A 14,653-nucleotide genomic window follows, 5' to 3' on the forward strand; every position below is an offset into this window, starting at 1 on the left:
TACAACTAGAACAAGATAATATGATGCATGCAGTGGGGTGTGCCTAGATTCATGAAACCCTTGGATAAAGCAAGATTTTTCGAGTTAAGGAATGTGCTTGAATCAATGATATTTAGCTCATTCCTTAACTCGAAAAATCTTGCTTCATCCAATGGTTTCGTGAAAATATTCGCTAGTTGCTCTTGAGTGTTGATGTAGATAATCTCAATCTCCCCACCCTTGATATGACCCGGATGAAATGATAACGAATCTCAATATGCTTTGTCTTGCTATGTTGTACTGGATTGTAGGAGATCTTGATAGCACTTTCATTGTCACATAGGAGAGGCACTTTGTCACAAGTGACACCGTCATCCTTTAAAGTTTGCCTCATCCATAGCAATTGTGCACAACAACTTGCCGCGGCTACATACTCGGCCTCGATGGAAGAGAGAGACACACAATTTTGCTTATTTGAAGACCAACTTACCAAAGAGCGACCAAGAAATTGCACCCTCCGAAAGTTGACTTTTTATCCACAACATCTCCCGCCCAATCCGAGTTCGAATAACCCATCAAATCAAAGCTTGCTCCTTTGGGGTACCATTGGCCAAAGTTTGGGGTATAAGCCAAATATCGAAAGATTCGCTTGACCGCCACATAGTGACTTTCCTTAGGTGAGGCTTGGAATCTTGCACACATTCCCACACTCAACATAATATCCGGTCTAGATGCACAAAGGTAAAGCAAGGATCCAATCATGGAGCGATATACCTTTTGATCCACCGCTTTACCATTGGGATCAATGTCAAGCTTGCATTTGGTAGGCATAGGAAACTTGACCAGCTTGACATCATCTAACTTGAATCTCTTGAGCATGTCTTGGGTATATTTGGCTTGGTTGATGAAGGTTCCTTCTCTTCTTTGCTTGACTTCGAATCTAAGCAAGATCTTCAACTCTCCCATCATAGACATCTCAAACTTCTCGGTCATTAGTGTGACAAACTCATCATTGAAAGATTTGTTAGGAGAACCAAATATGATATCATCAACATATAGTTGGCATATGAACAAATCCCCTTTGACCCTCTTAGTAAAAAGAGTGGGATCGATTTTCCCAATTTCAAACCCACGATCTTGTAACAACTCAGTAAGGTGCTCATACCACGCATGTGGGGCTTGTTTAAGGCCATAGAGTGCCGTGTTGAGTTTGTATACATGATTGGGGAGCTTGCGATCCTCGAATCCCGGGGGTTGTTTGACATATACAACTTATTCAAAGGTCCATTAAGAAATGCACTCTTCACATCCATTTGTTGCAATTTGAAATCATGATAAGATGCATATTCAAGCAACATGCGAATAGATTCAGGACGAGCAACAGGGGCATAGGTTTCACCGTAGTCGATACCCTCGACTTGGGAGTAGCCTTTAGCCACCAATCTTGCCTTGTTTCAAACAACCACACCATTCGCATCTTGCTTGTTGTTGAATATCCACTTGGTCCCAATGACATTGTGGTCCTCCGTTGGCCTTGGCACTAATTCCCAAACTTGGTTGTGCTCAAATTTGTTGAGTTCATCATGCATGTCTTTAACCCAATCCACATCATCGAGCGCCTCATGTACCTTTTGGGGTTCAACACACCGAAACAAACGTGTGATGCTCACAAAAGTTTGACAATTGTCTACGAGTAGTTACCCCTTTCTTCAAGCTTCCAAGCACATTCTCCAAAACATGTTGTTGATGCTTGAGATTGGAAGCCACCTTGGTGGCACGAAGCTCTAAGAGTTCTTCAATAGGGATTTGAGGTTCATCATCTTGATCATTTTGAGCACAGTCTTGATCTTGCACTTGACCTTGAGTAGCCTCTTTTAATCTTGAGCTTGCTCAGTGTCATGAACTTGATCTTCGGCATCATTAGGTGAACCACCTTCATCATGAGGTTGATCTTGCCCTTGATCTTGTACACTTGGTTGAGGGCCTTCACTTTGTTCTTCGGAAGCGTGTGGGTCTAGCGTTGGTGATGGATCCACTTGACTAGAGCATTGTCCTTCTCCTTCGGCCACAAGGGGTTCCTCAATGGGGAGTATTTGACCAATCCCCATTCTTCTTATGGCTTGAGGAGGAATTTCATCACCTACATGACAAAGACCACCTTGCTCCACTTGGGAGCCATTATTTTCATCAAACTCCACATTACACATCTCCTCAATGAGTCAATTGGACTTGTTGAGAACACGGTAAACATGAGAATTTACAACAAATATGCCCTCTTGAGATCTAGGTTCAAATTTAGAAAAGCAAACCCCTTTCTTGAGAATAAAACACTTACAACCGAATGCCGAGAAGTACTTGAGGTTGGGCTTGTTATCTATAAGTATCTCATATAGAGTCTTGTTCAGGCCTTTGCGGAGGTAGAGCCGATTGGATGCATGGCATGCTGTGTTGATGACTTCGGCCCAAAAGTTGTACGGAGATTTGAGTTCTGCCATCATGGTCCTTGCCGCATCCATCAACGTCTGTTTCTTCCTCTCTGCCACACCATTTGGTTGAGTGGTATACGGTGCGACATATTGGTGCGTGATCCCCTCATCATTAAGAAACTCATCCAAGGTGTAGTTCTTGAACTCGGCGCCGTTGTCGCTTCTAATCATCAATATCTTTGCTTCATGTTGGCGTTGAGCTTCATTAGCAAAGTCGATGACGGTTTGTTGGGCCTTACTCTTCCTCTTGAAGAAGTACACCTTTGTATACCTTGAGTAATCATCCACAATCACCAGGCAATACTTTCTTCTCCCAAGACTATCAAAGGATGGAGGACCAAAGAGATCCATGTGAAGGAGCTCCAAGAACCTCTTTGAGTAGATGATAGTCGTTGGTCAATGAGCCGTCTCATGTAACTTTCCTTCAATACAAGCACTGCAAGCACGATCTTTGGCAAAAATAACATTTGTTAGTCCCTGGATGTGATCCCCTTTGGGGATACTTTGCAAACATATCATATTGACATGGGCTAGCCGGTGATGCCAAAGCCATCCCACATCAACTTTAGCCATTAGGCATGTTGCGGTCTTAGTGGGTCGCCCCGAAAAGTTAACCACATAAAGACCGTTCTTGACATGCCCAACAAAAGCTAATTTAAGAGTCTTGCTCCACAAAAGGGCCACGGTATCAAGATCAAAGAATGTTGCAAAGCCCATGAGTGCAAGTTGACGAACGGAAAGTAAACCGCATGCAAGGGACTCAACAAGCATCACCTTCTCAATAGATAAATCTTGAGAGATGACCACCTAGCCAAGACCCAATACCTTAGATGTTGAAGCATCACCAAATTTGACATGAGTGGGCATGGGTGGAGTAGATTGTACGCCCACCACCAAGTCCTTGCTTCCGGTCATATGATTTGTTACTCCACTATCGAGCAACCATGGCACCCCACCGGAAGCAAACTCCTACAAGAGATTAATGCTTGGATTTAGGTACCCATTTTCGAATGGGTCCTTTGATTTTAATAACAAGGGTCTTAGGAACCCAAATAGACCATTCAATATACTCATAAGAAGAACTAACAAATTTGGCATAAACATGTGCATCACTAGCGCGGCACAAAACATATGAGGGGTTAAAATCACCGGCTTTGTTGGTAGGGACGGTTTTCCCTTCTTGGCATTACCATCCACTGCCTTGTCCTTCTTCTTCTGATGAGTACCCTCACCCACCTTCACAAAGGCTTCCTTAAGCGGGAGAGGTTGCTTGGTCTATTCTTCTTTGACTTGGGTCCAAAACCAAGTCCTTCCTTTACCACACCTTCCTTTTGATTGCTCAAAACACAATTTAAGTTCTTCTCACCTGGTATGCACGTCAGAAGGCCCTTCTCAAGTTGCTCTTTCAACTTGGCATTCTCCTCCACAAGATGCACATGCTCGCAACAAGGGTTAGTAGCATGGGCATTATCAATTAGAACAAACGGAGGACACGTGCAAATCTCCTTGGTTAGCTTCACTTGGAGTTGATCATGAGACTCCTTGATAGAGGCATGTACACCCTTCAAGACCTTGTGAGCCTTGTCAAGTGTGTCAAGCTCTTCCTTGAGTCTATCATGGCCAACCCCAAGTGCAACTTTCTCAGATTTAAGCACACAAGTAAGGACAATAGCATGATCAAGATCCTTTTGTAATTTAGCAAGGTCAACATTGTGTGAATCCTCAAAAGCCAAACGAAGACATCGCTATTCTCCAAGAGCAATGGAAAGATCCGCTATCTCAGCAGCATAGTCACGACTATGCCCTTCCAACTTGGAGACCGTGTCCTCATGAGACTCAATGACATCATTGGCTTCACCAAGTTGTTCCAAGAGAGCAACAAAGTTCTTCTTGGTTTCACCCTTGAGCTTGTTCAAGAACTTGTCAAACTCATTCTCACAAACTTTCACCACCTCACTATCATATACACAATCTAGAAAGGAAGGAGTAGTAGTGATGGTGGTTTTGATGTTGGGGGTTACCTTGTTGATACCTTTGGCCATGAGGCACTTGGAAATGAGGTTCTCATTGGGGGCACCGAAGAGAGACACCTTGGAAGGGGAAGAGGTGGCAATGACCAAGGTTGCCGTTGCCATTTCTTCACCACTTGTATCTTCATCATCATCATCGGAGGTGTACTCTTCATGTGCCACCAACCCCTTTTGAGGTATCTTCTTGGTGAAGCTGTTCTTGTTCGGAAAGGACTTGTCTTTGTCTTGGTGAATGAGCTTGCCGCCATTGTCCTCTCTTTTCTCATAGGGACAATCCACCAAAAAGTGACTCACATTGCCGCAATTGTAGCAAGTCCTCACTCGTTGCATATTCTTTGAACAACTTGAGTTATTCTTGGTGAAGTTGGGCCTTGGGTTACTCTTGTTGCCCCAAAATTTCCTTGATGCAAGAGCCATGTGCTCATGGTAAGCATATTTGATGTATTCAGGGCAACTCTCCTCTTCTTCTTCTAGAATGGCCTTGGCCTTCAAGGAAAGGTTGGGTGAGGATTTCTTTGACCGGACACGAGCTAGAGCATTGTCGGTGGTCTTGTTCATGATTTTCATGGCAATGAACTAGTCCAAAACTTCACTTGAAGACAAGGTGTGGAAATCCGGCCTTTGATGAATCATGGAGGACATGTCCTTGTTGAATGGCATGATGGACTTGAGAAACTTGTGCTTGATCCAATTGTCATCCGTATCCTTGGTCCCATGATCTTGGAGAGCGACCGCTAGAGTTGTCACCCTCCGTAGAGATCGCGAGGATCCTCACATTCCATCATCACAAATTCATCGGTCTCACGAAGAACCACTTCAATGTTGGACTGTTGGATGCTTGAGCTCCCACTACAAAAAATACACTTCCATGATGATACGTGTTTGTCACAGTAGGTCACATTTTTTGTCATGCATGTACATCCATGACGATTTTATGACAGAATCAAGATAGTCATACCTGTGCTATCGTAGAAGTGTTCCATGACAATACCAAAATTATCATCATGGAAGTGTTCACTTCCATGATGATAAATGACGCGTCATGGAAGTGCTTTCGTCAAGGGTAACCGACACATGGCATCCACCGTAATGGGTCGCCGTTAAGCTATCGGGTCTGGTTTTGGATCCGATAACCCGTTAATAACCTAGACCAATGGGGATTTTCCACGTGTAAAATTCTCATTGGTCGAAGGCAACATGTGTCAGCTCGTCATTGGGTCAGATAGGCGCCTATGATATGTTGACACGTGCGACGGCCCAACACTGGCCAATTTAGCTTACAAAGGCCGGCCCATTTGACTTGGTCAAAAGCTAGCGGGCCGGCCCATGAAAAGCATGTTAACGGTCTGATCACATATAGCCCATTTTACAGCCCGGTAACTCACGACCCATTAGGCCCTTCCCGAAATCAGCCGAACAGCGTCATGTGGGCCATCGAATAACACCAGCCCATTTCACTTTCAGCCCATGTATCTATGGCCCATGACGTCTTTCGACCCATATGAGGCCTTTCGTATCTTTAGGCCCTTTAGTGGCCCACGGTGACTCTGGCCCATAATGAACAGTAAATTTCTTTGTACCCATTAACGACCCATGATTCACATGGGCCGTTTCCAGCCCATGTTAGCTTTCGGCCTACTGATGGCCCATACATTCTTGGGCTCCTTTCCGGCCCTTGATTACTTCCATTCCATTACTGGCCTGTTCCCCTAATGGGCCAAATTCGGCCCGTGGTTAGAACTGTCCTGTTTGTGGCCTGTTAACCCGTTGCGCCGTTTCCAGCCTGTCTATATTATGGCCCATTAACGACCCGTTATGCCTGTGACAGAATTAAGCCTTTGCTGTCTTCCGGCATGTTAACGGCTCGTTACCGTGCTGGTCCAATACTAATTACGCCCGTTTATGGTCCATGTGAGCCCATTTATCCGACGGCCCGAGGCCCACTGATTCTACGGCCCATTGGCGGCCCATTTATCCGACGACCCATGGGAGGCCCATGGATCCTATGGCCTATAGCAGGCTCAAGGTTACCATGGCCGTATATGGCCCATGGTTGCTGCGGCCACTAGCAAACCAATGAAAAAGAAGACTAGGAAATAAATAAGCCAGAAACTAAAACTAGGCTATTAAGGCGATTGTAGATTACATCCACTGGGCATCAAAGTTTGCCACCAGTGCAAATATAGGGAACACCCTACACTATACAAAAATGGCTTGCTATTTTCTCTAGCCGGTGGCTGCATGTTAAGAACAAATTTTGTATCGCAACAAAACAAATTACAACCATAAAACAAAAGGAAGGTTGGCATAAAAGTTATCAATCTAGCAGATAAATGCACCACCAGAAGTTCAGAAGCTTAGTTCATTTGACCTGACTGTTATGTTTTTATGTTGTACTATCCGATGGAGCACCATAACCTTCGCCTTCATTTCTCCTAGGCTCCTAAACAACATAGCAAATGTTAGATAGTCAGGTTTCAAAACCATGCATATCTTGACGACATCGAACAATGGTTGTCCTTGTTTCACAAAGGGTCTCTGTTAGGGAATGGACTTGTGTCTGGAGCGCAGATATAACATTGTTTTGAGCCTGCATATCTTGATCATGAGGCAGTTTGGACGAGATTGCCTTAACAACCAACCTAGTATTATGCAGGAACGTGCTTTTGGCACTGTTAGTGGACATGTACTGACCCACTGCAGCAAGAGGTGACATTGCGGTTATAGTTGTCTCGTCACCTTCAGAAGATGGAGGTTCCACCATTTTTTCCATAGCTTGCTGAAAAGTTGAGTTTTACATTAGTAGTACCAGAATAGAAGATATTAAGGAGGCAGCAAAACCAAACAAAATAGCTTTGTTCTATATACATAACTTATTCTGGTGAATCGGTGTAAAATATTAGTTGTATTTTACTGCAAAGTACATAATAAAACCAGGTTCCAAACATATGACCATGTACCATGGCTAATGTATTGTCTATTTCTTCACATTGTATTGACAACTAAGGATAAAGAGACAAAGTTTATAATACGGTAAGCATAGTATGACATCATTCATATCACAAACAAACTGAGAACAGACAAACATGCAATTGTAACGTTGTGTGGACAAGTCCAACACAGAACTAGATTACAAATCAAGATCAAAGGAACATCACTCCTCTCTTTTAAACCTTGTAAGGTGCAAAGATACGCTAAGACAATTGTGTATAAAGTTGAAAAGAGTAATAGACATTGGCTGCAAACCGTGCAGTTCAATGCACAAGTTAGAGTAAGTAGTAGTTGAAAGGCATGAGGATTAAGGACTTACAATAGCGGTTTTGACTGGTGTAGTCAGGCCCTTCGTCTTGCTGGTGTGACAATCCTTGAAGATTTCCACAACATTTGATTCATGTACTTTTTGGTCCTTGCGGGCTTTCCTCTGCATTTGGAACAAGTCAATATAAATCTGATAATATGGCATAGTGAAAAGAGTGAAACAACAGCTAAGTACAAGATCCTCACAGTGTGCAATATAGCTACGAGATCCTGTCGTCTGTTGGAGTTTCACTTTCATATGGTTGGCCTTGTTCTTTGAACAGTTCACCTACAAGAATATAGATTTGTGAGGCACATGCGTAAATAGGAGTACAACATGTGATCTAATCACATATATATAACATACTTGATACTTTGGATCAGACCAGTGTTTAATGAGGCCTCTCCAGTCTTCATCCGATATATTTTCCATTGGAGATGTTTGGGCAAGTTCTCTGTTAGCCTTGCCTTCAAAGTGAGTTTTCCTCAAGTTATACCGATACTGTTGCAGAGCAGAGTTGAAAACATGGGTGCAAGCTTGTCTGGTTGCATCATCTTGGCTATCCAACTTGAACCTCATATGTTGAAAATTATGGGAGTCTCATTATCAGCAACCTAGAAAGTATGGGACAGAGCAAGACAATATTACTAGTTTCCGTACATAACCATTGTTACAAATAAATGGTCGAGGAAGGTGTTGAATTGGGTTTTGTCTTTGTCATTCCTGTACTGAATCCATGTTGGGAGGATACGTGCATGACACCTAACGGCAACCGCTGCCTTTGATACTAACTTGGCTGACATTGTAGCATCACGTGGCCTTTTTACACCTGCCTCAAAACGGATCTCCATTCTTCCTCCTCTAGATTTAGTTAACCTATCGAGCATTATCCCTAATGTTTGTTTCCTCTTGGGCCTGGGTGCTAGTTCAACAATGAACATAGGAAGTGTTAGTGTACATCAAACTGTGAGACTACATATAAAGAAGCATGCAACCGTAACTTGACTCCAACAACTACCTTCTTGCAGTTGAAACTCACAAGGTTCATCTGATCTTGCCAACTTGTCTTGTGTCAAGAGTGCTTCAGAAGTAGTGTCAGGTGGCAAGGGAGCTTGGGAACGTGCTACTAGCTGAGTCAACAAACGAGTAACTCGTGTAGCTGGTGGTACTGTGGAAGGTGTTGCAACAACTAGGGTTGTCGCTGCTTGTTTGGTGGCAGCTATTAGTTTCTGTTTGGCTTATTTTGCAGCTCGTGTAGCACAGGATACCGCGTTTATACAATTTTCCGGTGGACTTTGACCTTCTATTGCACCATCAGTATCAGCAGAATCTGCATAATTCTGCCGCTTCCATTTTGATGTGTCCTCAGTACTAACACCATCCCCTGTCATTCTGTGTTCCTTCCTCTTTCTCTGTGCCATGTTAAGTCAGGCCGACAAGAAAAAGGAATAAAAATTTAGTTCTTCATAACAAATTGATGCGTGATACATATGAACTGAACTTTGATGTTAGACAACCACGTGATAGGAGGATGTAATATGTACGAAAAATATCAGATAATCAGAACTACGATGTGTAAACCAAGCAGAAGGCATTTCAATAAATTAGAAGCAATGCAATGGAAGGTAGACACCATATGAAAGATGCTACAAATATCGCTCTGCCAAGTTAACAGTATCTCGTCATAACCGGCGTTTAAACAAATGTGAAGCAGTACAAGAAATAAATCATATGCAAGATGCAAACAACATCACACTACCAAGTTAAAGGTCTCTAGTCATTAGTGCCATTGCATATTCACATCTTATGATGTGTGAACTAAGAAGAAGGCAGTTCAATAAATTAGAAGCAATGAAAGCTAGACACCATATGTAAGACACAACGAATATCACTCTACCAAGTTAAAACTATCTCGTCATTAGTGCGATTTCAACAAATTAGTAGTACAAGCTAGAAAATAATGCAAGATGTAAACTATATCAGACTCCCAAGTTAAACGTGTCTTGTGAAAAGTGATTGTTGCAGGTTACACAATAGTAGTACTTTGATGTAAGAACATGGTGTGATAGACATATATTGTATGGTCCAGAAACAGGAACACGTGTCTTATTCACAAGTATAATGTGTAAAGTAAGCAGAAAAAGCAATAAAATCCACTCTTCAGAACTCATTCATGCATGATACGGACAATCACTACCTTGATGTAAGGTAACACATGATACGAGGATGGCATATGTACGAAAAATAGGACGACATGGCATATTCACAACTATTTGTGTAAACTAAGCAGAAGTAATTTAATAAAATTACAAGCAACACAAGCTAGACACTGTATGCAACATGCAAGAGAATATCACACTACCAAGCTAGAGAAAGCACCTGGGATGCCGCTTTCGTCGGAAGACCGCCATTAGTCCCTGCTTATCTTTTTTCCTTCCTCTTTCTTAATTGTATTGCCTTGTCAAGTCAAACCCACAAGAAAAATGATAAAAATTCGCTTTCATATCTCATTGATGCATGATGCTGACGAGCACTACTTTAATGTAAGGCGACCGCATGATAGGAGAATTGAATGTGTAAGAAAAAAGGACAACATTGCATATTCACAACTATGATGTGTAAACTAAGCAGAAGGCATTGCAACAAATTAGAATCAATGAAAGCTAGACACCATGTGAAAGATGCAATGAATATCACTCTACCAAGTTAAAACTGTCTCGTCATAAGTGCCATTTCAATAAATTAGAAGTAGGACAAGCTAGAAAAGAATGCGAGATGTAACCTATATCACACTCCCAAGTTAAATGTGTCTTATGATAAGTGATTGTTGCAGGTTACACAACAATAGTATTTTGATGTAAGAACATGGTGTGATAGGCAAATATTGTATGTTCTAGAAACAGGAACACGTGCCTTATTCACAAGTATAATGTGTAAAGTAAGCAAATGGAATTCAACAAAATTAGAAGCAATACAAGCTAGACATCATACATAACATGCAACCACATATAACAGTGCCATGTTAGAGGGAGCACCTATGCTGGTGGACAAGGGGGGACATGCTCATCATCAACACAACTACGTTGAGTGTCTATGCATGTGTTGTCTTCCAAATCTTGTTGGGGGGATGGTAGAGTAGAATCTGTAGAGGCCCTCAGTTTGGAAGAAGCACCTTTATCCACTGCCTTGCTATTTTTCCTTCTGCTTTATTGATTTTGCATTGTCAAGTAAAACTGACAAGAAAAAGCAATAAAATTCACTCTTCAGAACTCATTCATGCATGATACTGATAATCACTACCTTGATGTAAGGAAAACACATGATACAAGGATGGAATATGTATGAAAAATAGGACGACATGGCATATTCACAACTATTTGTGTAAACTAAGCAGAAGTAATTTAATCAAACTACAAGCAATACAAGCTAGACACCGTAGGCAACATGCAATACAATATCACACTACCAAGCTAGAGAAAGCACCTGGGATGCCGCTTTCGCCGGAAGACTGCCATCAGTCCCTGCCTTATTTTTTCCTTCCTATTTCTTAATTGTATTGCCTTGTCAAGTCAAACCCACAAGAAAAATGAATAAAAATTCGCTTTTCAGAACTCATTGATGCAGGATGCTGACAGGCACTACTTTAATGTAAGGCGACCGCATGATCGGATGATTGAATGTGTAAGAGAAAGGACAACATTGCATATTCACAACTATGATGTGTAAACTAAGTAGAAGGCATTTCAACAAATTAGAAGCAATGAAATCTAGACACCATATGAAAGATGCAACGAATATCACTTTACCAAGTTAAAATTGTCTTGTCGTAAGTGCCATTTCAATAAATTAAAAGTAGTACAAGCTAGAAAAGAATGCGAGATGTAACCTATATCACACTTCCAAGTTAAACTTGTCTTATGATAAGTGATTGTTGCAGATTACACAACAATAGTACTTTGATGTAAGAACATGGTGTGATAGACATATATTGTACGTTCTAGAAACAGGAACACGTCTATTATTCACAAGTATAATGTGTAAAGTAAGCAGATGGAATTCCACAAAATTAGAAGCAATACAAGCTAGACATCATACATAACATGCAACCACATATAACAGTGCCAAGTTAGAGGGAGCACCTATGATGGTGCACTAGGGGAGACGTGCTCATCATCAACACAACTATGTTGAGTGTCTATGCATGTGTTGTCTTGCAAATGTTCTTGGGGGGGGGGGGTGACCGAGTAGAATCTGTAGAGGCCCTCCGTTTGGAAGGAGCACCTTTATCCACTACCTTGCTAATTTTCTTCCACTTTATTGATTTTGAATTGTCAAGTAAAGCCGACAAGAAAAAGCAATAAAATTCACTCTTCAGAACTCATTCATGCATGGTACTGACAATCACTACTTTGATGTAAGGCAAACACATGATACCAGGATGGAATATGTACGAAAAATAGGATGACATGGCATATTCACAACTATTTGTGTAAACTAAGCAGAAGCCATTTCAACAAATAAGAAGTAATGCAAGCTAGACACCACATGAAAGATGCAACCAATATGACTCTACCAAGTTAAAAGTGTCCCATGATAAATGGCGTTTCAACAAATTAGAAGTAGCGCATGCCATAAATCATATGAAAGATGAAAAAACACTACTGTAGGATGCTGCTAACGCAACACTACGATCAGAGACCCTTTGATGAAACTGTGTGCAATGCATTAATCGCAAACGGTGATGTAAAAAACCATCAAAAAAGATGCAAAACATTTCCGATGGCGGAGCCATCAAACACGGTTCCGATTGTAGTTGTGTGTGCGATGGAGGGCACACGGTTAATCCATTCGAACTATTTGCGATGAGGCAGAACAACAGAAACGTGCATCCATATCAATGTGTGTGCGATATACGACATACAGTTCGCTCCGATGAATTGTTTGCTATTAGGGAGTGCAACAGAAACAGTTAGCCAGATCAAAGTGTGTGTGATATACGACATACGGTTCACTCGGACAAACTGATTTTGATTAGGGAACAAAACAGAAATGGTTCAACTTAACAAGGTGTGTGTGATATGCGACATACAGTTCACATGGATGAACTGTTTGCGATGAGCCAAAAGAACACAAATGAGTCGTGTAAATAAGATGTGTGTGATACGTGGCAAACAACCAACTCGGATGAACTGTTTGCGATGAGAAATTACAACACAGGCGGTTAATACAGTTAGTTTGTGTGCGATTCTGTGTGCACAAAAAACTTTGAAAAATGCAAACTGGTTGCTTGTGGTGGCTAGGAGTATCGCACACGATGCGTCTGCGAGTACTCGTGTGCGATGATTACTAAGTTACACATACATTTCCTTATGTTAACACGTGCATGAATTTGCAATATGGATAGTTAATATGCAAATGCTTTCTAGACATCGGGCACATGCTTAAACTAAATGAACTATGTATGATACTAATACTTCCCATGAAAATTTAAGAACTTGGCTAAGCATTTGAGTAACATATATATAGTGGTTAAAATATTTGACAAAAGGAGGATCTTCATAACACGGTTTTGACAACCATATGGTCCATATCTACATACTTAACATAGTAACAACTATCACATTTTAAGAGGCTGAGGGCCAAAAACCATATGGTCCATATCTACATACTTAACATAGTAACAGCTAGCACATTTTAAGATGCCGAGGGCCAACAAGCACAACCATCCGCTGGAAGCAGCTTGATCACGATGACTCGGCATCTGATCCATGAACAGGAAGAGCCCTCCTGTGCCTTCGTAGAGCATGAGTAGAACAGTGTCTCCAATTTTCCAATATGGATGCATTGCCATGACAAGTGAGAACTTGTTAATTTGAATGGTTCCATTTCTGTAGGAAATACAGTACCTTGCAATCACTTTGGCATTATTAGCAGACACAAGTGTAATTCGACCACGTCGGGAAATCGATCCAGGAACTACTACAACGGGCAATTTCTGTTGAAATGTAGAATAAAAACCAATTGTAACATATCATTGAAGATATATATATATATATATAGTTTATGAGCATCAACATTAAAATAAGACTTTTTACCAGCGTTTTGTGCACACAGTTGGTCTTGTTCCATGTGTGCACCATAGGTATAATTAATCCCATCCAAAATCCAGCGTTCATACGCTGTGCTATCTCTGTCAGATTTTCAACAAAGCTTATGACATGCTTCATGTCCTTCCAGTAAAATTTGGTACGCTTAGTAATAAACAGATTGTTCACTATGCATCCAACATATCCTGCTTAAAAGGTGGAAAGGTATTATTTATTTAGAACATGACAGAAGAATATATAGTGCGCATAAATTGGTAAATAGAATTTGTTACTGCCTAGGAACGGAGTCAGAAAATGAAATGTCAATTGGTTGCTTAAATAGTGATCAATTAGTCAGAACAAATACCCCGATTTTGCTAAGTAATATGACAACATGGATAAAGTTGAAAGGACACTAACCTCGATCAGGTTTGATCGGCTAATGACGTTGGGGAAGTAAACATCCATGTTAATTAGACCAGGCTGTGGTGCACGCACTAGAATTTTATTGCTAGCTTTCAACTCATAACACTTAGACATTTTTCTCCAAAGGTCCGCATCAAAATAGAAGTGACCATCTTTATCAAGTTTTACATTAACTACCATTGTAAATCCATGCTGCGTTGTACATATGACATCCAGGGAGTCATCAACAAAGTAAAGCCTAAGATTTCATTCTACTCTTGTTCTTGCAAAGCAAGGGATGTACTCCTTGAAATGAAAATTAAGATCGTAAATTAGATATATTGAAATAACAGAGCAAGATGCAAATAT

The sequence above is a fragment of the Triticum dicoccoides genome, chromosome 7B, assembly GCF_002162155.2.
Source record: "Triticum dicoccoides isolate Atlit2015 ecotype Zavitan chromosome 7B, WEW_v2.0, whole genome shotgun sequence".
In the NCBI taxonomy this organism is placed as follows: Eukaryota; Viridiplantae; Streptophyta; class Magnoliopsida; order Poales; family Poaceae; genus Triticum; species Triticum dicoccoides.